Consider the following 23,119-nt stretch of genomic DNA (forward strand, 5'->3'; position numbering starts at 1 on the left):
TCTCCTGCGGGCGCAGGTTTCTTCTTTGTTGGGAAGAAGGATGGCTCCCTCCGCCCCCGTATTGATTACAGGGGACTTAATGACATTTCAGTTAAAAATCGGTACCCCATTCCCCTCATGAACACGGCTTTCGACCAGATCCAGGGGGCCAAAGTGTTTACTAAACTAGATTTACGAAATACCTATCATCTCGTCCGGATTAGGGAGGGGGACGAATGGAAGACCGCCTTCAACACCCCCACAGGCCACTACGAGTATCTAGTCATGCCGTTTGGGCTCACCAATGCCCCGGCCGTCTTTCAGAATCTCGTTAATGAGGTACTGAGGGACATGATTGGGCGGTTTGTGTTCGTATACCTGGATGACATACTCATTTACTCCGATAATATAACTGTTCACAGACAACATGTCCGCTCTGTCTTACTTCGCCTTCTACAGAACCAGTTATATGTGAAGGCGGAGAAATGTGAGTTCCATGTCACCTCCACCTCTTTCCTTGGGTTTTTTTTGTCTCCCGGCCAGATGTCAATGGACCCAGCCAAGGTCAGGTCGGTCATTGACTGGCCTCTCCCGACCGATCGGAAGCAGTTACAGAGGTTTCTGGGATTTGCAAATTTCTATAGACGATTCATCCGGAACTACAGTCAAGTAGCAGCTCCCCTTCACACTTTGACTTCTTGTAAGCAGAAGTTTACCTGGAACGATCTGGCTGACAAAGCATTCAGACGGCTGAAGAACTTATTCACCTCAGCTCCGATTCTCATCACCCCCGACCCCAAGAAACAGTTCGTTTTAGAGGTTGATGCCTCTAATTCTGGCGTCGGGGCCATACTCAGCCAGAGAGCCGAAGACGGTCGTGTTCACCCATGTGCTTACTTCTCAAAGAAATTATCCAGTGCGGAACGCAACTATGACGTAGGCAACCGGGAACTCCTAGCAATCAAGCTGGCTCTGGAGGAGTGGAGACACTGGCTAGAAGGCTCTAAGGTTCCTTTCCTGGTGTGGACTGACCACCGTAACCTAGAGTACCTGAAGACGGCAAAGAGTGGGGCTTTATTTTTTAGCCGGTTTAACTTCTCCCTTTCTTACAGGCCGGGCTCCAAGAACGCAAAGCCGGACGCTCTGTCCCGAATGTACGAGGTGGAGAAGGAGGGTCCCGTCGAGGCGCCAGAATTAATTTTGCCGGACACAGTAAGGTGTGCAGTCACCAAGCTCATCCTTGAGAATGAGGTCAGGCGTTCTCTAAACGGGGTACAGGTCCCTCAAGCCTGTCCCAAGAACAGGCTCTTTGTTCCTGAACCCTTAAGGGGCAGGGTTCTTAACTTCTGCCACAGTTCCCGCCTATACTGCCACCCAGGAATCACAAAGTCTCTCTGTATTATCCGCTCCCAGTTTTGGTGGCCCACCCTGACTAAGGATGTAAGGGAGTTTGTCTCCGCCTGTCCCAGCTGCAGCCAGGCCAAGGTTTCCCGTCAGGCCCCGTCCGGTTTACTCCGGCCTCTGCCTGTACCCCCCCGGCCCTGGTCCAGTGTGTCCATGGACTTTGTTACTGGCCTGCCTGTCTCGGGAGGTAAAACAGTCATCCTTACCATTGTGGATCGGTTTTCAAAGATGGTCCACCTGGTTCCCCTTCCCAAACTCCCATCAGCCAAGGAAATGGGTGCCATCCTGGCTCAGGAGCTGTTCCGGTTACACGGTTTACCTACTGACATCGTTTCCGACAGGGGGCCCCAGTTTGTGGCTCGCTATTGGCGGGAGTTCTGTTCCATGCTGGGGATCTCTGTTAGTCTGTCCTCTGGGTTCCATCCTCAGACTGATGGCCAAACAGAGCGTCTTAACCAAGAGGTGGAAGCCAAACTTCGCCTCATCTGTGAGTCTGACCCCTCCAAGTGGGCCCAGAACCTACCCTGGGTGGAGCATGCCATTAACTCCACACCCTCCAGCTCCACTGGGCTCTCCCCTTTTTATGTTGTGCATGGGTTCCAGCCGCCAGTGTTTTCCATCGAGGAGAGGGAGTCCAGGGTCCCATCCGCCCGTCTGTCTGCACTAAGGTGTCAGCAGGTCTGGAGAAGGGCAAGGAGAGCCATCCTTAAATCATCCCAGGTCCAAGCCCGGGCTGCTAATCGTCGACGAATTCCGGCTCCACAGTACCAACCAGGAGATAAAGTCTGGCTATCCACAAAGGACCTTCCCCTGAAAGTTGAGAGTAAGAAACTGGCGCCACGGTTCATTGGCCCGTTTTCCGTCTCCAAGGTGGTTAATCCGGTGGCAGTCCGCCTCCGCCTGCCTCCGACGATGAAGGTCCACCCTACATTTCACGTCTCTCGGGTCAAACCCGTCAGGCTCTCAAGGTTTTTTCCCTCCTCCAGACCCCCACCTCCTCCTCGTTTGGTTGATGGAGCTCCGGCCTTTACAGTAAGGCGTATACTCAAGTCCAGAAGGTGGGGTAGGGGCATGCAGTACCTGGTTGATTGGGAGGGTTATGGACCTGAGGAGCGGCAGTGGGTTCCCGCCCGCTTCATCTTAGACAAGTCCCTTATCAGGGAGTTCCACAAAGCACGCTCTGAACATCCTAAGGCGTCTGGTATCCGCCCTTAAGGGGGGGGGGGGGCTCTGTGATGATCTCGGCAATGGCACTGATCTGTCCCACCAGTACACCTGCTCATCTCCACCGTGTCTGCAATTAGTCCTCATTGGTTTCATCTGTTTTCACCTCCTTATAATCCCTGAGCAGATCAGATGCCAGTGCCAGATTGTCTCAAGCAAATCGTATGAGCATTCCAGCGTTCTCGTCCCTGTCTGCTTGTTTCCTGACCCCTGTGTTTCTTCTGAGCCTACCCGTGAACGAACTTGAACTGGACCCGGACTTTCCCTGTTGGACCTCCCTTCTGTACCGCCGCCGGATAATTGCCCTCTGTGTACTGGACCTGGACTCCCCCGGATTACACCTCTGGAAAAGCCCCTATCGGATCCCTGCCTGTTCGCCCGCTATCCTCCACTCCCGGATCAGTTCGCTTGGTTTTCTGCCGGCTCTCCGGACTCAGCTACCCCAACTTCAGGTTAGTGGATAAGTCCTTCACATTGCTACTGTGAACCGACCACTGTTCACTAACCTGTTGTCTCTGCCTCAGGGGTTAACCACACTAAGTGCGAGCTACTGCGCGTGGAGAGGGCGAGTTCACTTCCTGCTTGTAAATAAAAACATTGAAAACGCCACTGACCTGTGTCGGCTGAAATCAGAGTCCTGCTCCCGCATATTACACCATCCTTCTAAAAATTAGTTGACATTGTCTTGTAAGTGTTTAATTTGTTCCAACCTCACTTTATATTAAATATATAGTCGTATAAGTTATATGTATATTTCCAGCTGAAGTAAAGGTAGTGTTATTTAAGTGAAGAATGGTGCAGTAGCCCTAACAGTGTTGGGGGAAAAACAGGTGAATGGAAACTAAAATATATGAATAGAAAAGTAGAAATGGGAGTGCCAAAATTTGACACAGAATAAATTATTGCTTTCATTCTGTAAAGTTCTGTTATTAATCTTGTGGGTATCTGACTATGGAACACCTTTAAACTATAACTGAGTGCAACAGTAACATTTCTGGCATACAGCTGCCTCTGAAAGATTGCCTCTCCTATGTTATTAAAAATCTGTTGTTGGTATATAAAAAAAGGAGCAGCACAAAGAAATTGTTCAGAACTGAGAATGTTGGGGAAGTGTGAATGTAATCATTTTATTTCTATAAAGTTACAGGTATTTGGTTTGTTTTAAGAGTTTGCTTTCAGGAAGGTTCTGTTGTATTTAACCTTAGACAGGGAGAACAAATGGTTCTCCGAGATAAGGCCGCAACAAAGCTTGCTCCCATGTTGTTTTCCACCCCCATGTTGTAAATTCCTGAATCCTTCTGACCCAACCCTCCTGACCCCCTCTTTGATGTGTAATAATAAAGACAGAAGGACAGAGATGACCCGGCGCAGACGTTCCTAAACTTTCAGGGAGTGTAGTTCTCCGTTTGGGTATCCTCTGTCCTTTTCTATAGAAATGTCTAAAACTTGTGTTGTGTGGTTTTCATTCGCGACTGCAGCGCCGCCGCGTCTGGCTTACAACCTTCCCCCAACACCTGTTGATCTCCCACAAAATTAGGCTCTAAATAAAAAGAACTCGCCAGAACAATGCTTCAGTTACGCAAACTAAGGTAGCAACTGAAGAAGACAGACCACCACCGTATAATCTCTTAAACCCCCCCAAGGATATTTCAGATCTGTATGCAGACCTGGATGGACTGAGTAAATCAGATCATTCATTATCAACAGACCAGTCCAAAGGATTGTATCCTATGGTGCAGGTCGCAAATCCTAATGTAGGAACACAGCAGCCTCAAATAATCCTAGTTTTCTGCCCGTGGTCGTTAGAAGCAGCCAGAAAGGCTGTAGAATGTGTAATTTCTCCGCAGGAAGATCCAGAATCATGGATCCAAGACAAGAAGGGAATTTATAACTCATATGGTTTAAATGCACATGAGTTAGGACAAGCCTCACAGTTGTCAGTGGGAAAAAAAACATTGGGCGAATTATATAGGCAGAACCCCACAAGGCGGAATATTTGAACATCAAGCGTAAATGGGAAACAGCAGCATACGCCGTGGGAGCAGTTTTCGCAGGAGGGCAGATAATTGGAAATTTGGGATCCATAAAATAATAAAAATACTTATATTTGTTAATGGAAGGTTTCCAGCCGCATATATCTGTGTAGATAAAAAAAAAAACATTTAGTTACACTGATAACGTCTAACGTAACCACAGCTATGGAATAGGTCAATGAGCGTTATGCCGAGAAACCTCCCTTTTTATGCTAAAAAGGTGGTGCGTCTGGAGGGGGGGGGGGGGGGACACATTTTCTGGGCAGATCCTATGTGTGACCCAGACGAAATATTTTCTTTCCAAGCCACTGGACCCCTTGACAGCGTCGAGGAGGTTTCCGAGGAGGCAGGGGCGGTCCTAGAGACCGAGGGGGCTTTCAGCTCAAATCAGTAAAAACAGATGGGGGGTGCTGGAATTGCGGGTCACCCGAGCATTGGTCCAGGGAATGTCCCAATCAGATACAAGCACCTCATCTGCGGGGACAAGGAAGAGGCTGCAGGGGCGGTTCTTCATTTAAAATGTGACTAGGGGCGAGAGTAAATGGGGAACCAGAGCCATTAAAAACACTAGATGTGTATGGAGCATGGGAGCTATTAAATCCATTAAAAGAAAAACCATACATGCTTACAATTAATGGACAGCCAGTTACTCTTTTATGCAATTTAGGACCCTGTAAAACATGTATAAGAGATTATTTTGGACTAAAAGCGACTAAAAAGTCAATTTTTGTAAAATCAGCAAATGGTCAAACATCCCAAGAATGGATGTTAAAAGTAATAGAAACAAAGGACCCTCAAACACGAAGAAAGGTTGTATGCTCCTGTAGTAATGTCACCAACTTGCCCCGTTAATCTGCTAAGACGGGATTTAATGGAAAAATTAGGCATTGCAGTTTTCCCAACGCAGGATGGAATGAAAGCTGCCCGTGTGGAACATGTAAGGTCGTTGCAATAAAATCCTCTTGTGTTTTATGCACTATGCTTACCTGTCTCTGTTCCAAATAAAAGAGAAAAGCAAACTTATGCAAAATGCTAGAAGCACATTGTCAAACCAGAGGATGAAACTCGGTTAGCTGATTTACAAACCACTATGAATGTGTGCTTAACCCCAGATGAAAAGTTTGAAAAACAGTTTCTCAAACAGGAAACTACGATTGTCGCTACACAAAATATATATACGGATGGGAGTTAATTTGCAGCAGTTACTGTTATGCTTTCTACACAGATGAAAAAATTGTATGGCTTACCATGGGAACCTTTTTTGTCATTGTTTAAGACCAGTTAAAGATCAGTGGAGAGACACAGCTTAAAAGCTGCAGAAAGACCGTCTGATTTTCAGCAGTGTCGACACAAAACAGGCTGGCTTTATAGCCCTAGTACAGAACTATGAAAACAGCCTTACAAAGTTCTGCTCGATGCAGAACCCGTGTCCAAGATTTGGCATGAGACAAAATAATCCAACATTCTTTGCTATCAGAATCCAATGAGAATTATTTAAAAGGTGTTCCAAATGCTTTGTGGTCTACAGGGCCAACTGATGTAGGATTATTGACAACTGTAGAACCGGTTAAAATAGTTCCTAAATTAAAGTACAGGCTGCAGATAAAACAGTACGGGCTAAAATATGAAGAACAGGAGGGTATAATGACATTTATAAACATTTCATTGGATGCAGGAATAATTAGACCATGTCCAGATTCTCAGTTTTTACTTTCAAGGAAGAGAAAAAATATATGTAGACACGCCTGCCACAGGGATTTGTAGACCGTTCTACAATTTTCATCCAGGCCATTTTAACATGCTTAAAGAGCTTTAATCCAAAGCATGGAAGTAAAGTATTAATGTACATAGATGGCCTTCTAATTGCATTTAAAACAGCTGCTACATCATTTTGGCTAAAATGGGAAACAAAGTTAGCAAAGATAAAATACAGTGGGTGCAGAAAGGAGTCTGTTATAGGCCATGTTATCTCAGAAGAAGGTAAAAAGATACAGAAAGTGAATAATTGCTATAGTAAGTGAGCCTAAAAAACAAGTGATGTCTTTTTTAGGATTGTGTAATTAGTGAAGAGCTTGAATTCCACATTATGTAGAGAAAACTTAGCTTCTCTTAAATCTTATTCATGACATGCCGATGGCCATGTCAGGGACAATCCAGTGGACCTTAAAAGTAGAGCAGCAATTCACAGAGCTAAAAGTAAAACTTATCTCAGCAACTGTCTTACCTCTAGTTTTTCGACTTCTGTGTTGTTTACAGCCCCGTGGTGATAACCTCAAACCTTAAAGGCATACTATGCAACATTTTTCAGTTAATTAATGTGTTCCATACCGTTTTGGATGATTAAATGAGTCATTTCAGGTCGAACAAAGGCGGCCGCCTCGCCAAGATAGCACTGCGGGAGGCTTGATGTTCATACTTTCACTGTGTTAGTCATTGTTTGTACTGCCGTTTTTTCCACTTTTCGTTGCGTTCGCCTGTCTGCTAAGCTCAAAACAACCGCGCCTGGCTTGACGGAGAAACCAGAACAGCTGAGCATCTTTATGACAGTGCACTTTTACTTTCGCCCTCTGGGGAGAGCCTCGCTGGAAAATCAACCCCGGTTGCATAGTATACCTTTAAGCAGCAGCACTACCCCCATGTCTGCTAGCAGTTTGTGCAACTACTATGGCTGTAGAAAGTTCAGCTGAAGTGGTCTGGTTTCATTCAACCACTAGACCCCCATGTAGTAGATGTATTACAATTTGGTCTTTCTAATATTTACCTAGAGCAAAAAACAGAGCAAATCATTGTTCTAGTGTTGTTAATTAGACAAACAGCGCCAACTGTAGAAAAACACATATGGGTAAAAAATGTAGCAACAATGAATCAGAAGAATTCTATAGTTTGTAACAAAGCAGTTCTCCCTAAAAGCTTATTCCAAGCAGCAGCTCTTTTGAGCCATGGGCAATTGCCATGTCTCAAAAAGGGAGGGATAACTATAATACAGCAACATATGGATTTAATTTATAGGATTTAATTCATACAAAAAAAAATATTTTTTGTAAAGCCTGTAAGATCTGTGTTAAAAATTACCCTCAGGTTAATATTAGATCAGAACAGTGAAGGTTTCCAGAACTAAAGGAACCTTTTAAAGTGATGCATATGGATTTTAATGAACTGAAAAAGTGGCCCTTACAAATACTGTTTGGTAATGATCGATGCATTTTCAAAATGGGTTGAAATAGTTCCAGCAAAGCACACAGATGCACTGACAGTAGCTAAAGCTAGATGCAAAGGTTTAGCATCCCACAGAAAATTGACAGTGAAAATGGTCCACATTTTCTGAATCAGGTGATTCAGCAAATGGCAAGCAGGTTACAGATAACCTTAAAGAAACACACCGTGCCACAAAGTGCAGAACTTGTGAAAAGGACAAATGGGACATTTAAATTCATGGAAGAAACAAAGAGGCCATGGCCAGAATGTCTGGACTTTTTAAAACTGTACATGAGCAAAGCTCCAACGAGCAGTGGTTTGATTCCGTTTGAAATAATACGTGGCAGACCATATAAATTACCGCAAAACAGACCCCACGGAGGAAGGAAAAACTCTAGCAGACTATATGAGAGAAATGATGCAGTCTAAAAAAAGTGTTCAATGCAAATTTACTGCCAGGAGAACCTTTGTCTCCACAGGATCCACAAGCAGTGAGACCAGGAGACTGGGTGTTCATCAAAATCATCAGAAGGAAGGACTGGGTGAGCCAAAGGTGGGAAGGACCCTACCAAGTGCTCCTGACCATGCCAACAGCTGTGAAGATCGCTGAAAGAACTTCCTGGATTCACCTCAGCCACTTTAAGTTGACTGCATCATTTCTCTCATATAGTCTGAGTGCAACAGTAACATTTCTGACAGCGCAACATACAGCTGCCTCTGAAAGATTTTCTGCGTCTCCTATGTTATTAAAAAGCAGTTGTTGGTATGTAAAAAAAAAAGGAGCAGCACAAAGAAATTGTTCAGAACTGAGAGTGTTGGGGAAATGTAAATGTAATCATTTTATTTCTATGAAGTTACAGGTATTTGGTTTGTTTTAAGAGTTTGCTTTCAGGAAGGTTCTGTTGTATTTAACCTTAGACAGGGAGAACAAATGGTTCTCCCAGATAAGGCCGCAACAAAGCTGGCTCCCATGTTTGTTTTCCACCCCCATGTTGTAAATCAGAGAGTGTTCCTATCAGAGAGTGTTCCCTCGTATTAGAAAAGCGATGTGTGGCAGAGAAAATTGAAATAAATCATCTGACGACCCCAAAGTGCTTTACATTGGTCAATCATTCACCCATTCACACCCTGACGGTGGTGAGCTATGTTAGTAGCCACAGCTGCCCTGGAGCAGACTGATAGAAGAGAGGCTTCACAACACCACATGCTTGAGCTAAATCTCACTGCAGAAAATGGAAATAATTTAATGGAAATAAGATTGGAACTCTGAAAGATGTGCACATCTCTCAGTTCTTCCTTAGTAGGACCCATACTCTGAAATAAAAATAAGCTATACAGCTCTTTAAAAAAAATCCAAGAATTTTGTCTTTTTTATGTAATCGGGCTAAATCAGTTTTTTCTAAACAAAATAACCTAAAAGAAATTATTGCTGTAACTTGATTCTTTTATTAAACCAAGTAGCTTGATATAACCTCAGGTTTTGGACAGGCATAATGTACCCTCATTCTACTCATGTGATGTTGCTCACAGAGGTCAAGTGAACGCTCAGGGAGTTTGTGTGTTTGCTCAATGAAATGGGGATGCATGTCTGGAGATAGCTGATACAGCATCTGCAACTCCTCTGGTAATTCAGCTGCAGCGGCGACCCCTTGCAGCCCTGTATAAATGTTGCACCAACACAACCACAGCTGAGGTTCACCTGAGTGGTACTTGTCCTGCAAAGTTTTAGCACCATTTCCCACGTGTCCTGATATCTGTCAATGTCAAACACCTGTTCTGGGGATCGTACGTAGTTCAGTGTAGCATGAAAGGGGTCTTTTGGCGGAGAATAGGGGCGGAGAGAAGTTATCCAAACATTCTAGCGTTTTGCAACTTCTGACAGAGAATTGTTTGTAGAATGCTGAACATTTCCCCACCACACACAAGCATTTTGTTCTTCAAAAACCAGAGCCTGGTTCATCTGATTTGCGTTAGAGTTCTGAGTTCTAAAAATCCTGCCGTTTGGGAAAATTACATCAGTGTAAGAGAAAGGGCAAACCACAGTGGCCCGTAGAACTGCTATGAGTGCATGTTCAGAGGACACTGGTTTTCAATAAGAAACTCGTGCAAAAAAAAAAAAGACATGCCGGATTCGTCAAAAGGAAGCACACATTCAACTGGTTTTGAAAAATAACATTTCTGGCTGTTACCGGAAAATCCCATTACTTTAATGAATCTGTCAAAGGTCGGAAGTTCAAAGTTACAGCACTGTAACTTGTCCCAGTGTCAAGCATAAAAGGATATTTCTCTCCTTGAATCAAAATGTCTAAAACTGAAGCCGGAAATTCCTCTAAATCTACCTCTGGCATGGAACCCCAGCCCCGCTAGTATTGTGGCATTTGATTGCAGTTGGGAGGCTGATGTCCATATGATGGTTGTTGGGGGTTTGGGGGTGAATTTAGTGGTGCCTGCATTCGTTGAGGCGGGGGCGTGGTTTGGTGCGGCTGCCCAGAGCCCCAGGAAAAAGTAGGGCAGTCCCTTTCAAAATGTCCTGGCTGACCACAATTCCACCACAAAAAGACATTGTTGCCTGCCAGTTATTAGGGCCTCTAAAATTCCTCCTTTCGGTATTTCTAAACCGGTTCGTACCTCTGCTGGGGAGCGTTACCTCTGGAAACCTCTTGTACATCTGATACGGGACATCTGGAGGAGGGGGCTCCACAAACTGATCTTAGACATTAGTTCTTTAATCCTGGAAATGTTCTTCAGGTGATAGAAAGCCAACCTTGTTATTGTCTTTAGATGCTTTTGGAGTTACAGGTCTGAGTCCATCTCTACACCCAGGTTTCGGGCCTGATCAGTGATTTTTAGCTGAAGCGACTGAAGCTGTGTGCTAACCTTAGATCTGTCCTCTATTTGTCCAAATATTATTACTTCTGTTGTGTTTTCATTCAATTGAAGAAAATTGTGGCACATCCAGGCATTGATTTCTTCTAGGCATTTACTCAGTGCCTGAACTGGTTTATTGTCACCTGGTGACATGGTGATGTAAAGCTGTGTGATATGGTAGCTGATGTTGTTGTTTTTTATGATCTGAGCAAGGGGAGGCATGTAGATATTGAAAAGGAGGGGACCCAGGATGGACCCTTGGGGAACCCCACATGTTATTTTTGTCATTTTTGATGTAAAGTCACCTACTGATACAAAAAAGTCGCTGTCCTTCAAGTAGAATTTAAACTAGTTGAGAGCTGTACTAGAGAGGCCGACCCAGTTCTCTAGGCGTTCTAACAGAATGGAGTGATCGACAGTATCAAATGCTGCACTGAGATCCAATAGAACCAGCATGGTGGTTCTTCCACAATAATCTTACTGATAAAGGGGAAGTTTTAGATGGGCCTGTAGTTCTGGAGTAGTAGTTTGTCTAAATTGTTCTTTTTTAACAGTGGTTTGATAATTGCTGTTTTTAGGGACTGGGGGAACACACCTGACAGAAGGGACGTGTTTATTATCTGAGTCAGACGCTATGACAGGCAAAACTTTCTTAAAGAAAGCTGTGGGGAGAACATCAAGGCAGCAGGAGGAGGAACTTAGCTACTGAATGATCTGCTCTAAGCTTTTGTGGTTTATTTGGCTGAATTGGGACATTTTGTCAGGATAGGTTCCTGCTGGATACAGCTTTGGTTCTGGTGTTGATATGGAAGTACAAGCTGATCTTCTAAATTTTAGGATTTTCTCAGTAAAGAAGTTAGCAAATTCATTGCAGGCCCTGGTGGAGTGGAGTGGAGTTCGGAAGCCACGGACACAGGAGGGTTTGTTAACCTGTCGACTGTGGCAAAAAAGACACAAGCATTATTAATGTTTTTCTTAATGATCTCAGAGAAGAAAGATTCTCTTGCATTTTTCAATTGTAAGTCATATCTGTAAAGTCTCTCTTTATAGATGTCATAGTGAACCTGCAGTCTGTTCTTTCTCCATCTGCGTTCAGCTTTTCAACACTCCCTTTTTTCACCTCTAACTGCTGGAGCATTTCTCCAAGGAGATTTTTTCTTCCAGGAAAGAACTTTCACTTTAACTGGAGCAATGCAGTCAATGATGTCTGAGACTAAATTCATAGTATCACTCGCAACCACTCTGTCCATGTCCTCTTTAACATCCCTTGTTTGGCCTTTTATCATCGCCTGTTTGAACAGCTTCTGCAGCGTGGCTGATAAGATCCCGTCTGTTTTTCCTATACTTTCAACATTCTGTTTACATATACTTCAGCTGCCTCTCTTGTATGACGTGTAGTGTCATTTAAAAAGTTACAATCCCTCCTCACCGGAGAGAGGAGACAAAACGTCTCTCATTATCCCGACAGACCCAGACCCACAGACTGACGTCACTGATGATGTTGCTGAGGAATGCAGAGTGTTGACTGTCTCTCCCTGTTGCTGGGTAGAATAACACATGAAGTTTTATTACAGGGGGGGTAGGTCAAAAAAGTGTCTTTGTTCGAACAGATCATCCCTCCTCCTGAAAGACATGGGAGGGAAGGCAGACTTTTAAAAATGTGTTCAGGGTTGTGAAAAATCAGACAAAATCCTACATTGCCATGAGGTCAGCTTGTACTGAATACAACAAATGGTAACGTAATACTATGTCTCCATTCGGAATTCCTAATGAATTAAATATGCATGTTACAATGCTTACCTCTTGATCAATGTGTTGTCATTCATTGCCAAATCTTAAACCGGGGTTTAAGAGATATGCAGGACCAGGCTGGTATAAATATCTAACACTGACTGAGGAATTTCAGTCCTCCAGAGAACATCCAGGTAGATAAGAGTGGTCATTTTCAGCAGCAGTTCATGTTAACTTTCAAAGTAGATATTATCTATCATAAGTTACTGGAGCCCACACAGCAGAAAATGTAATTAAGACCTTGAAAAAACCCAGTATATGTACTTTAAAGAATACAGTATATATATATATATATATATATATATATATATATATATATATATATATATATATATATATATATATATACTGGGTGCGATTTGCCGGGGAGGATGGGGGGGATTTACCCCCCCTCTGCTTGTGACGTCCCCCCCCCCTCTGGTCATTCATGTTTTATCCCTGGGGGGGGGGAACATCCCCCCCCCCTCTGGTCTGAATTTAAAAATGTATATAAATTAGGGCTGTCAGTTTTAACGCTTAAGACCACAATGCCGACATTTTTTTTTTGTCGCCGTTAATCGCGCGTCAAAACACACACACCATTCCCTAATGTTTTTCCCCACCGCGCTCTCCAGACTGAGGTTTCTTTTACCCTCGGCGCATTCCGTGGTTTCAAGAGAGCTAGAGACTGTAGCGAAACAGATCCGCGCTCACTGTTGCACATACTGTTCATTTCATGCGACTTTGGGCTTATTTTATTCTAAAGGCGCTTGTAAATTTTATAAGTTTTTTGGGCACGTTTCTGAAAGTGAAATCGCTTATTTGGGCTCTAAAATAAGTGACGAAACAGCGGTTATTAAGAGACCTGCCTTCACTAAACTGGAGTGTATCCAGCTGAAATATCCCTCCGCCATAGGAGCCGACGGTAGTAAAGGCAGAGAGAGCAACTCTGCACATATTTTCTGCAGTTTACGGTGCAATAACCGGTGATAACTGCTGAAAGTAGATTACTTGGTGCAGATCACCATTTTGAGCAGAAATTGGTTCTGAAGATGAGCTTTTAACATGCTGATAACATTGCAGAAACTCAACCCATAAACCGTACTTTAATGCTTATTAATTTGTTTTCTCTGTATTTGACAAACTAAGGCTGAATCACGTTGCCAAACGAAGGACCTGGAGTTACTGAACAGTTCCTAAACATTCTCATTCAGGGTATTAAGCTCCTGCCCAGTTGCAAGCAAAGTGTAAGACTGGAATGACCTGGAGATTTAAAACCTTTTTCCAAGCTTAAACTGTATGAATATGGACATAAACAGCAAGCAAAAATATTCAAAGAATTTATTGTTGGTGTGAAAGCTCAGAATTAGATGTGTGTGAGAGAGAGTGATAAAACAAACACTAAAACTTATGACTTTATTGAAATGTAAATTTTTTATTAATGCCTAATACCATGTCTATCTTTTACGGTGGCCGACAGGTGCAAATGCACAGCAAAAGAGAAAACATGCAAACAAAAAAAAGACATGCGCACAAATTAAATGCGGCAAACAAAAAGCAAATAAAATGCAGCAAACAAAAAAGAAGACACCCCCGAATGAAATGCAGCAAACAAAAAGAGAGACGCAAACAAAAAAGAAGACACCCCCGAATGAAATGCAGCAAACAAAAAGAGAGACGCAAACAAAAAAGAAGACACCCCCGAATGAAATGCAGCAAACAAAAAGAGAGACGCAAACAAAAAAAAGACACCCCCGAATGAAATGCAGCAAACAAAAAGTGTTGAAAACGGAAGTGCTCCAGACCACTAGGGGGAGTCAAAGAAAATAGTATTCATTTCTATGGGACCAGATGCAAGATTCAGAGAAAGAAATTTGAAAGAAAGTAAAGGTGCGTATTACTATATTTCTTTTCAGATACGCCGTCTTTTATAATATTATCACCTATCTGTCACAAGAGGACCTATGTGCATACCATTTACCTTTTTTAGTTAGTAAATTACAGACCTATATCTAATCTTCTTTTCTTATCTAAAATTCTTGAGAAAGTAGTTGCTAATCAACTTTGTGAACATTTACAAAGTAATGACCTACTTGAGGAGTTTCAGTCAGGCTTCAGAGCTCATCATAGCACTGAAACAGCTCTGGTGAAGGTCACTAATGATATTCTCATGGCCTCAGATAATGGACTTGTGTCTATACTTGTCCTGTTAGATCTCAGTGCTGCGTTTGATACAGTTGATCACAATATTCTCCTACAAAGACTTGAACATACTGTAGGGATTAAGGGGAAAGCATTAGGCTGGTTTAAATCTTATCTGTCAGACAGATTCCAATTTGTTCATGTTAATAATAAATCTTCCTCAAACTCTAGGGTCACCTGTGGAGTACCACAGGGTTCAGTCTTTGGACCAATTCTCTTTACTATATATATGCTTCCGATAGGCAAAATTATCAGACAGCATGGGATTAATTTCCACTGTTATGCTGATGATACTCAGCTATATTTATCCATAAATCCTGATGAATCCAATCAATTACTTCGACTGCAGTCATGTCTTGATGACATCAAAAGCTGGATGACTTTAAATTTCCTGCATCTAAATTCTGACAAGACCGAAGTTTTAATCTTTGGGCCAGAGTCCTCAAAAAATAAACTTCTTAACCAATCACTTAATCTGGGTGGCATTAATCTGGCCTCTGGTAATAAAGTAAAAAATCTTGGTGTTATTTTTGACCAAGACATGTCATTTAAATCCCATATTAAACAGGTTTCCAGAGTTTCCTTTTTTCACCTCCGGAATATCGCCAAAATTAGAAACATTCTGTCCAGGAGTGATGCTGAAAAACTGGTCCATGCATTTGTTACTTCAAGGCTGGACTATTGTAATTCTTTACTATCAGGAAGTCCACAAAATGCAGTTCAAAGCCTTCAGCTGATCCAAAATGCTGCAGCAAGAGTTCTGATGAAAATCAACAAGAGGGATCATATTTCTCCAATTTTAGCTTCCCTTCATTGGCTTCCTGTTAAATCAAGAATAGAATTTAAAATTCTTCTTCTAACGTATAAAGCCCTTAATAATCAAGCTCCATCATATATCAGAGCTCTGATTACCCCGTATGTTCCTAACAGAGCACTTCGCTCTCAGACCGCAGGTCTGCTGGTGGTTCCTAGAGTCTCTAAAAGTAGAATGGGAGGCAGATCCTTTAGCTATCAGGCTCCTCTTCTGTGGAACCAACTCCCAGTTTTGGTCCGTGAGGCAGACACCCTGTCTACTTTTAAGACTAGGCTTAAAACTTTTCTTTTTGACAAAAATTATAACTAGTGACTCATGTTACTCTCAGCTACCTTTATAGTTTTACTGCTATAGGCTTAGGTTACTGGAGTATATCAGGATCTAATTTTCTCACTATATTGAGTTCTACTGTTCTTCAATTATGCATTATGTGTTGTCATTTCTGCTTTAACTTTCTGTTCTCTCTCTTTTCTCTTCATAGTAGGTACACCTGGTCTGGCGTTCTGTTAACTGTGACATCATCCAGAGAAGACGGCTCACCCGCTACTACCATCTAATGTAGAACAGATTACTAGATCAATGTGTGCTTCTGTGCTTTTTTGTTTCTCTTGTTGTGTCTCTGTTCTGTCTTCTGTAACCCCAGTCGGTCGAGGCAGATGACCGTTCATACTGAGCCCGGTTCTGCCGGAGGTTTTTTTTTCCCGTTAATGGGTGGTTTTTCTTCCCACTGTCGCTTCATGCTTGCTCAGTATGAGGGATTGCAGCAAAGCCATGTACAATGCAGATGACTCTTCCTGTGGCTCTACGGTTCCCCAGGAGTGAATGCTGCTTGTCGGGACTTTGATGCAATCAACTGGTTTCCTTATATAGGACATTTTTGACCAATCTGTATAATCTGACCCAATCTGTATAATATGATTGAACTTGACTTTGTAAAGTGCCTTGAGATGACATGTTTCATGATTTGGTGCTATATAAATAAAATTGAATTGAATTGAATTGAATTTTAGGTGGCCATGTTTTGCTGTTTCTGTGGACAAAATCTAGGAACAATTCAAGTTTTCTGTTTTTCATGTGGGAAGAATGTGCAGATCTTGGCACAAGCTCAAGACACTGGTAAGCAGTGATGGCATAGTTACTTGTAAAAATTAACTTTAATCGATTACTTATTACTACTTGAAAAAGTAGATTAGTGATTACTTTTTTTTGGAAATTCACTAAGTTACATTTATTTTTTATTTTTCTCCACCACTTGTGAAAAGCTTGAACGTTGCAAATAATTAATTGCAAGTTCTTTAATTATAGTAATATCATGTATGTATCTCCGCTTATAAGGTTGAACTGAACGGGAGATTAATGGTTACAACAGCACTCACACACACACCTACACACACTCACACACACACACACACACACACACACACACACACAACCCTTAGTATTTTGTGTATGTTTTTGTGATTGTTTGAATTGTGTAACATTTTTACTGTGCCAACTTAATTTCCCTGGTGTTGGGCAGTAAAAAGATATTCTGCTCTATTTTGTTTCACAGGATCTGAGCTGGACACCCTCTCAGAAGATGACCTGATTAGAAAGTATTTCCATGATGGCTATAGTCATTCAGAAATTTTGGATTTCTTGGGAAACCTTCACAATGTTGAAATGAGCCTTCGCTCCTTAAAGAGCAAATTAAAAAATTATCACTCTTTAGAAAAAGAAGTTACACACCGCCTCACTTGGTACGTGCTGCTATTGAAGAAGAGCTAAAGGGACCAGGCCAGCATTATGGTTATCACTTGATGTGGCAGACACTCCGACAGAAGTATTGTCTGACTGTCAGAAGAGACGATGTCATGGCATTGATGGCAGAACTTGACCCCTCAGGAGTACAACTGCGTGCAAGACGAAGATTTATAAGAAGAGTTTATAGTTCTTGTGGCCCAAACTATGTCTGACATGCAGATGGTTATGACAAACTAAAGCCCTATGGCTTGGCAATAAGTGGTTGCATAGATGGGTATTCTCGGAAGGTGCTATGGTTAGTGTGTCAAGCCAGCAATAATGATTCTGGAGTCATTGCTCAAAACTATGTGCAATGTGTCTCAGAATTTGGGAAGATACCAATGCGCCTCCGCACAGACTGTGGCACTGAAAATGGAACAATGGTGGCAATGCATTGTACATTAAGGTCATCACACACTGATGATTTTGCTGGGGCTGCCAGCCATATGTATGGCTCCTCAACAGCCAACCAACGCATCGAAAGCTGGTGGTCATATTTCAGAAAACAAAGGTGAGTTTGTCAACAGTTTATTGTAATTTTTGTATAAATACCAAGTAGTAGACCTTGAAAAGGTGAATAAATTTAGTAGTCTTCTTGGATAAGCAAACATTTCAAAATTTTAATGCAACATTTCACTCGATTACCTCTACTTTGTCAAAAGAAATTAAGTACTTGCATATCTCTTAATGACCGTTATGTTTTTGTGCTATATACAACTTAATTTTATAGTGTAACATTTGAAATGGATGAATCAGAAGCTCAACATTTAAAGTATAACAGTTGATATCTGGTTACATTATATTTAACTTTGTAGGTTAACATATATTTAAAAATTTTCATGACATAGAAACTAGTCCTACTACTTTCTGCTGATATTATCTTATAATTTTGGTTTATTGTAGATCTCAGTTCTGGATGGATCTCATGAACGATTTGAAGGAAAGACATCTCTTCAATGGAAGTCATGAGCACACATGCCTTGTGCGGTTTGTCTTCATGGATCTGCTACAGAGAGATCTTGATGAATGCAAGGACAGGTGGAATAAACATACCATAAGACCTGTTAAACAATCTTGCTGTCCATCTGGTAAACCAGATGTGATGTATCATCTACCTCACATGTAATTTTTGTTGTTTTTGTCTTAAACATCTGGTTAATTTAAAACCTCTTTGGGAACTCTAAAAAAATAATTTGCCAAAACAAAAATAATGAACAATGTGTTAACAGTATGTCACTTTTTATTCTAACAATTTCAGATGACAATTTCTAAAATGTAAATTTAAATACAATTAATCATTTAGACAGGTTACAACAATAGTCACAGCAGTAACAGTTTAGTGAAGAAATGTAAATATAACTAAATGTTTACTGTGCTTCTTCTATTCCTAGGTTTGGTGGAACAGACTGTGGTTTCCCAGTCTCCCAGGAGCAATTGGTTTGTGACAGAGACTAACAACATTCAATGTAGAGATGAACACCTTCAGACACATTTTGAGAACCTCCAGAGACAGTGTGGCCTAGCACATCCACAGAGTTGGGAATCATGTGTCGAAAACTATATCAAACTGAAAAACATGGTGGACTTATAAACAAACAAGAATCCAACTTTGAAGGTCGCACACAAACACTTAACAGTGTCATAACTGAACAGGTTTGACAAGTTAAATAGTTAGCATTTTGTTTTGTTGTTATGCATTTGATCTTAATAAAGCCCAAACCCAGGGGAGTTTTGAATCCCAAAGTCCATGTCTTCTTTAAACTGATGATACGTCTTGGACATTGGTATTTTGATAGTGTTGGAGCAGGTGCTACTGACAGGAAAACGAGAAGTGGCCTGAAAGATCAGTTTTGGTGGTGGCAGAATTGAAGATGGAGGTAGTGTGTTCAAGCCGGTGGCAAACATCAGGACGTCCTGGAGAGAGAGACCCATTTTTTGTTCTAGAAAAGAAGCAATGAGTTTATGTATCAGATATTACAATAACACCAGAATATAGCAATAAATCTTAAAGTCCACCTTCTGTGTCAAGGAGAAAGTCTCTCCAGAATCCTAGCACTCTTGTTTCCTCATGTCGTCTGCTGCTACCCTTTTTACTGAGCTGAACCTCAAATATTTCCTCCAATATTTTGGATGTCAGCTGTTCCACTCTTGCACACATAAATGGCCTGAAGACGGAAGCATGCCGCTCCAAAGTATTCTGGAAGTTCAGTGTTGAAAGGCCGTCCTTGAATCTATAAAAAGTTTGAAACAGAAATCACCTTAATTATTATCAAAAGAGCTGATATTTTTCAGTAACACAAAGAACATTAATATGTCTAATCTTTTTTTATTATTTTTATTTAGCATAGGTAATATTGCTGATGTATGGAGGACCAAGTCTTCCATATCTAAAAATAAATACATAAATAAATAAATGCTCAATAAATAAATAAGCATACAATTAATTGCCACCAAATTAATAAATGTAGGTAGAAATTAAATTATACAGTGAGACATAAATGTATATATCTCTTTTAATTAGCTTATTTATTTATTCCCCTTTGTAATAATTACCTTATTTATTTATTGTGCGTTATAATCTTCAACTTTATTTATTAATTACTTATATTTTTTAAGTATTTATTTATGTGCATGTTATAATATTTTTGTCTGTTTTATTCTTCCTTTGTATTTTTTTACCCTATATATTTCTGTGATGCTATTTATTTCTGCCTGTCGTTTTTACATTTCTGCCTGTCCTTTTTACATTTCTGTATGCATTTCTGCCTCATTATGCAAATGAGGAGGGGCTGTGTCTTAAGGGCTCAACTTCTTCCCATTGGTTGGTTAGCATTTTACTGCATCGGTCAAATCTACATGGCTTTTCCCCGCACTAAAGCATTGTTTAATAATGTCAAACTCAGCAGGCAGACGTTCAGTGTCCGACCTCTTAAGGAAAGCTGCTAATAGACTGGAAGAATTAGAATGCTGTACATTTGGGATCTGAATGTTTTTCTGTGGTTTCAGATTCGGCTTTTCCAGATCAATAACTCATAGGCGGATGATTTATTCTACAAAACAGACACCTCTCCGCAACCACAGCAAGGCAGACAGTGAGCTACAACCATAGTTTCCTCAAAACGAGTCTCCCATCGCGCTGGGTGAATTACATTGGACCCTATGCAGAGCTCGCTTGATAAGGAAATTCTGTAGTTGATTATAAAAGGCACAATATGAATTATCAGATTCACATCCAGGCAATAAAAAGCACTACAGATTATCATTATTCTATCCATGTTGGTCTAATTTGTGAAGGAGGCGGAGTTTCATCAAGCCGATCCAACATTTTCCCCTCAGCTGCAACACTTGGGGTTCATGCTGCGTCTTTACGCATGATCCAGCACCGCAGTGAAGTTGGTTTGAATTTGTATATTGGACATTCAACCTCGACGAAGTCAGCGGGATCTAGCTCATGGTTAATCCGATTGAGGGACTCCGATTTCGGCCAGAGTCTCTCAGCTGCTCCCTCCTCCCACACGCGGTGGTGCAGTTAGGGAGCGTCAAAAAACTTTTGAACCAAGCTCTCTTAAGAAATAAAAATCAATAAATGTATTATCTTGTGACCAGCAAAGATAAACTAATATAGATTGATGCCAATAGATAAAATCTGAAAGGCACACTTGTTTTTATTCATTTTTAAGCTATTTTTAATTTTCAAGACAAAAATTGGGACTTTTCTTCAATAGCTTCCAGGTCATGTGATCCACTCACTCAAATTCTTTGTGAAATTGTTCTACTACTTCAGCCAACTATTGTCTTTGAATAAATCTTAAAAATTTAAAATAGCTTAAAATGGAATAAAAACAAGGGTGCCTTACAGATGTTATTTAGTGGCATGATTTTATATTAGTTTTGTCATAGGTGGTCACAAAATACGGAATTTATTGACTTTTGTTTCTCAAGAGTGCTTGGTTCAAAAATTTTTTGACGGTCTCTAAATGCACCACCGCGTGTGGGAGGAGGGAGCAGCTGAGAGATGCTGGCCGAAATCGGAGTCCCTCAACCGGATCAACCATGAGCTAGATCCTGTTGACTCCGTGGAGTCAACGGGACTTTTATAATCAACTACAGTATTTTCTTATCAAGCGAGCTCTGCATAGGGTCCAATGTAATTCATCCAGCGCGATGGGAGACTCGTTTTGAGGAAACTATGGTTGTAGCTCACTGTCTGCCTTGCTGTGGTTGCGGAGAGGTGTCTGTTTTGTAGAATAAATCATCCGCCTATGAGTTATTGATCTGGAAAAGCCGAATCTGAAACCACAGAAAAACATTCAGATCCCAAATGTACAGCGTTCTAATTCTTCCAGTCTATTAGCAGCTTTCCTTAAGAGGTCGGACACGGAACGTCTGCCTGCTGAGTTTGACATTACTAACAATGCTTTAGTGCGGGGAAAAGCCATGTAGATTTGACCGATGCAGTAAAATGCTAACCAACCAATGGGAAGAAGTTGAGCCCTTAAGACACAGCCCCTCCTCATTTGCATAATGAGGCAGAAATGCATACAGAAATGTAAAAAGGACAGGCAGAAATGTAAAAACGAGAGGCAGAAATAAATAGCATCACAGAAATATATAGGGTAAAAAAATACAAAGGAAGAATAAAACAGACAAAAATATTATAACATGCACATAAATAAATACTTAAAAAATATAAGTAATTAATAAATAAAGTTGAAGATTATAACGCACCATAAATAAATAAGGTAATTATTACAAAGGCGAATAAATAAATAAGCTAATTAAAAGAGATATATACATTTATGTCTCACTGTATAATTTAATTTCTACCTACATTTATTAATTTGGTGGCAATTAATTGTATGCTTATTTATTTATTGAGCATTTATTTATTTATGTATTTATTTTTAGATATGGAAGACTTGGTCCTCCATACTGATGCACTGTACACAGTGAATTAACCTACAGTAACATTAATTTTCTCCAGTTAAGCCGTCCAATCAATAAGGCTCCTACTTATTTGGCTGCTGGGTGCTGTTGATTGATTGATTCTTGCACTATTGTACATTTGCTTGTTTTAACTGCAACAAAATAGTAACTAAATTAGCATAGTTATTTTTTAAGTTAAGGAAGAGAAACATTACCTTTGAATAGAGAAATGGTTGCGGTAAATGATGTACCAATCAATGAACTCCTTCACAATTTTCAATTCAATTCAATTCAATTCAATTTTATTTATATAGCGCCAAATCATGAAACATGTCATCTCAAGGCACTTTACAAAGTCAAGTTCAATCATATTATACAGATTGGGTCAGATTATACAGATTCGTCAAAAATGTCCTATATAAGGAAACCAGTTGATTGCATCAAAGTCCCGACAAGCAGCATTCACTCCTGGGGAAGCGTAGAGCCACAGGAAGAGTCATCTGCATTGTACATGGCTTTGCTGCAATCCCTCATACTGAGCAAGCATGAAGCGACAGTGGGAAGAAAAACCACCCATTAACGGGAAGGAAAAACCTCCGGCAGAACCGGGCTCAGTATGAACGGTCATCTGCCTCGACCGACTGGGGTTACAGAAGACAGAACAGAGACACAACAAGAGAAACAAAAGAGCACAGAAGCACACACTGATCTAGTAATCTGTTCTACATTAGATGGAAGTAGCGGGTGAGCCGTCTTCTCTGGATGATGTCACAGTTAACAGAACGCCAGACCAGGTGTACCTACTATGAAGAAAAAGAGAGAGAGCAAAAAGTTAAAAGCTGAAATGACGACAGTCATATTAATGTAATACAATGCAAAACTGGAGAACAGTAGACTGAAGAACAGTAGAAATCAGTAGAGT

The 23,119-nt window shown here is 41.1% G+C and overlaps 2 long non-coding RNA genes across 2 annotated transcripts in view; one reads left to right on the forward strand and one right to left on the reverse strand.

Annotated features, from left to right (window-relative positions):
• Nucleotides 1–19,007, forward strand: part of LOC118561820 — an 83,732-nt gene extending 64,725 nt beyond the window's left edge. Inside the window, exons 2-4 of the long non-coding RNA XR_004930290.1 lie at nucleotides 17,042–17,782; nucleotides 18,175–18,393; nucleotides 18,663–19,007. This is a non-coding gene — a long non-coding RNA (uncharacterized LOC118561820). The remainder of the gene's footprint in view (nucleotides 1–17,041; nucleotides 17,783–18,174; nucleotides 18,394–18,662) is intronic.
• On the reverse strand, nucleotides 18,494–19,362 carry LOC118561822. Its single transcript, XR_004930292.1, has 2 exons — nucleotides 19,288–19,362; nucleotides 18,494–19,211 (listed from the first exon to the last, which is right to left on the reverse strand). It is a non-coding gene; the product is annotated as an uncharacterized LOC118561822 (long non-coding RNA).
• Nucleotides 19,363–23,119: the final 3,757 nt, after the last annotated feature.

This window comes from Fundulus heteroclitus, unplaced genomic scaffold (assembly GCF_011125445.2).
Source record: "Fundulus heteroclitus isolate FHET01 unplaced genomic scaffold, MU-UCD_Fhet_4.1 scaffold_73, whole genome shotgun sequence".
In the NCBI taxonomy this organism is placed as follows: domain Eukaryota; kingdom Metazoa; phylum Chordata; class Actinopteri; order Cyprinodontiformes; family Fundulidae; genus Fundulus; species Fundulus heteroclitus.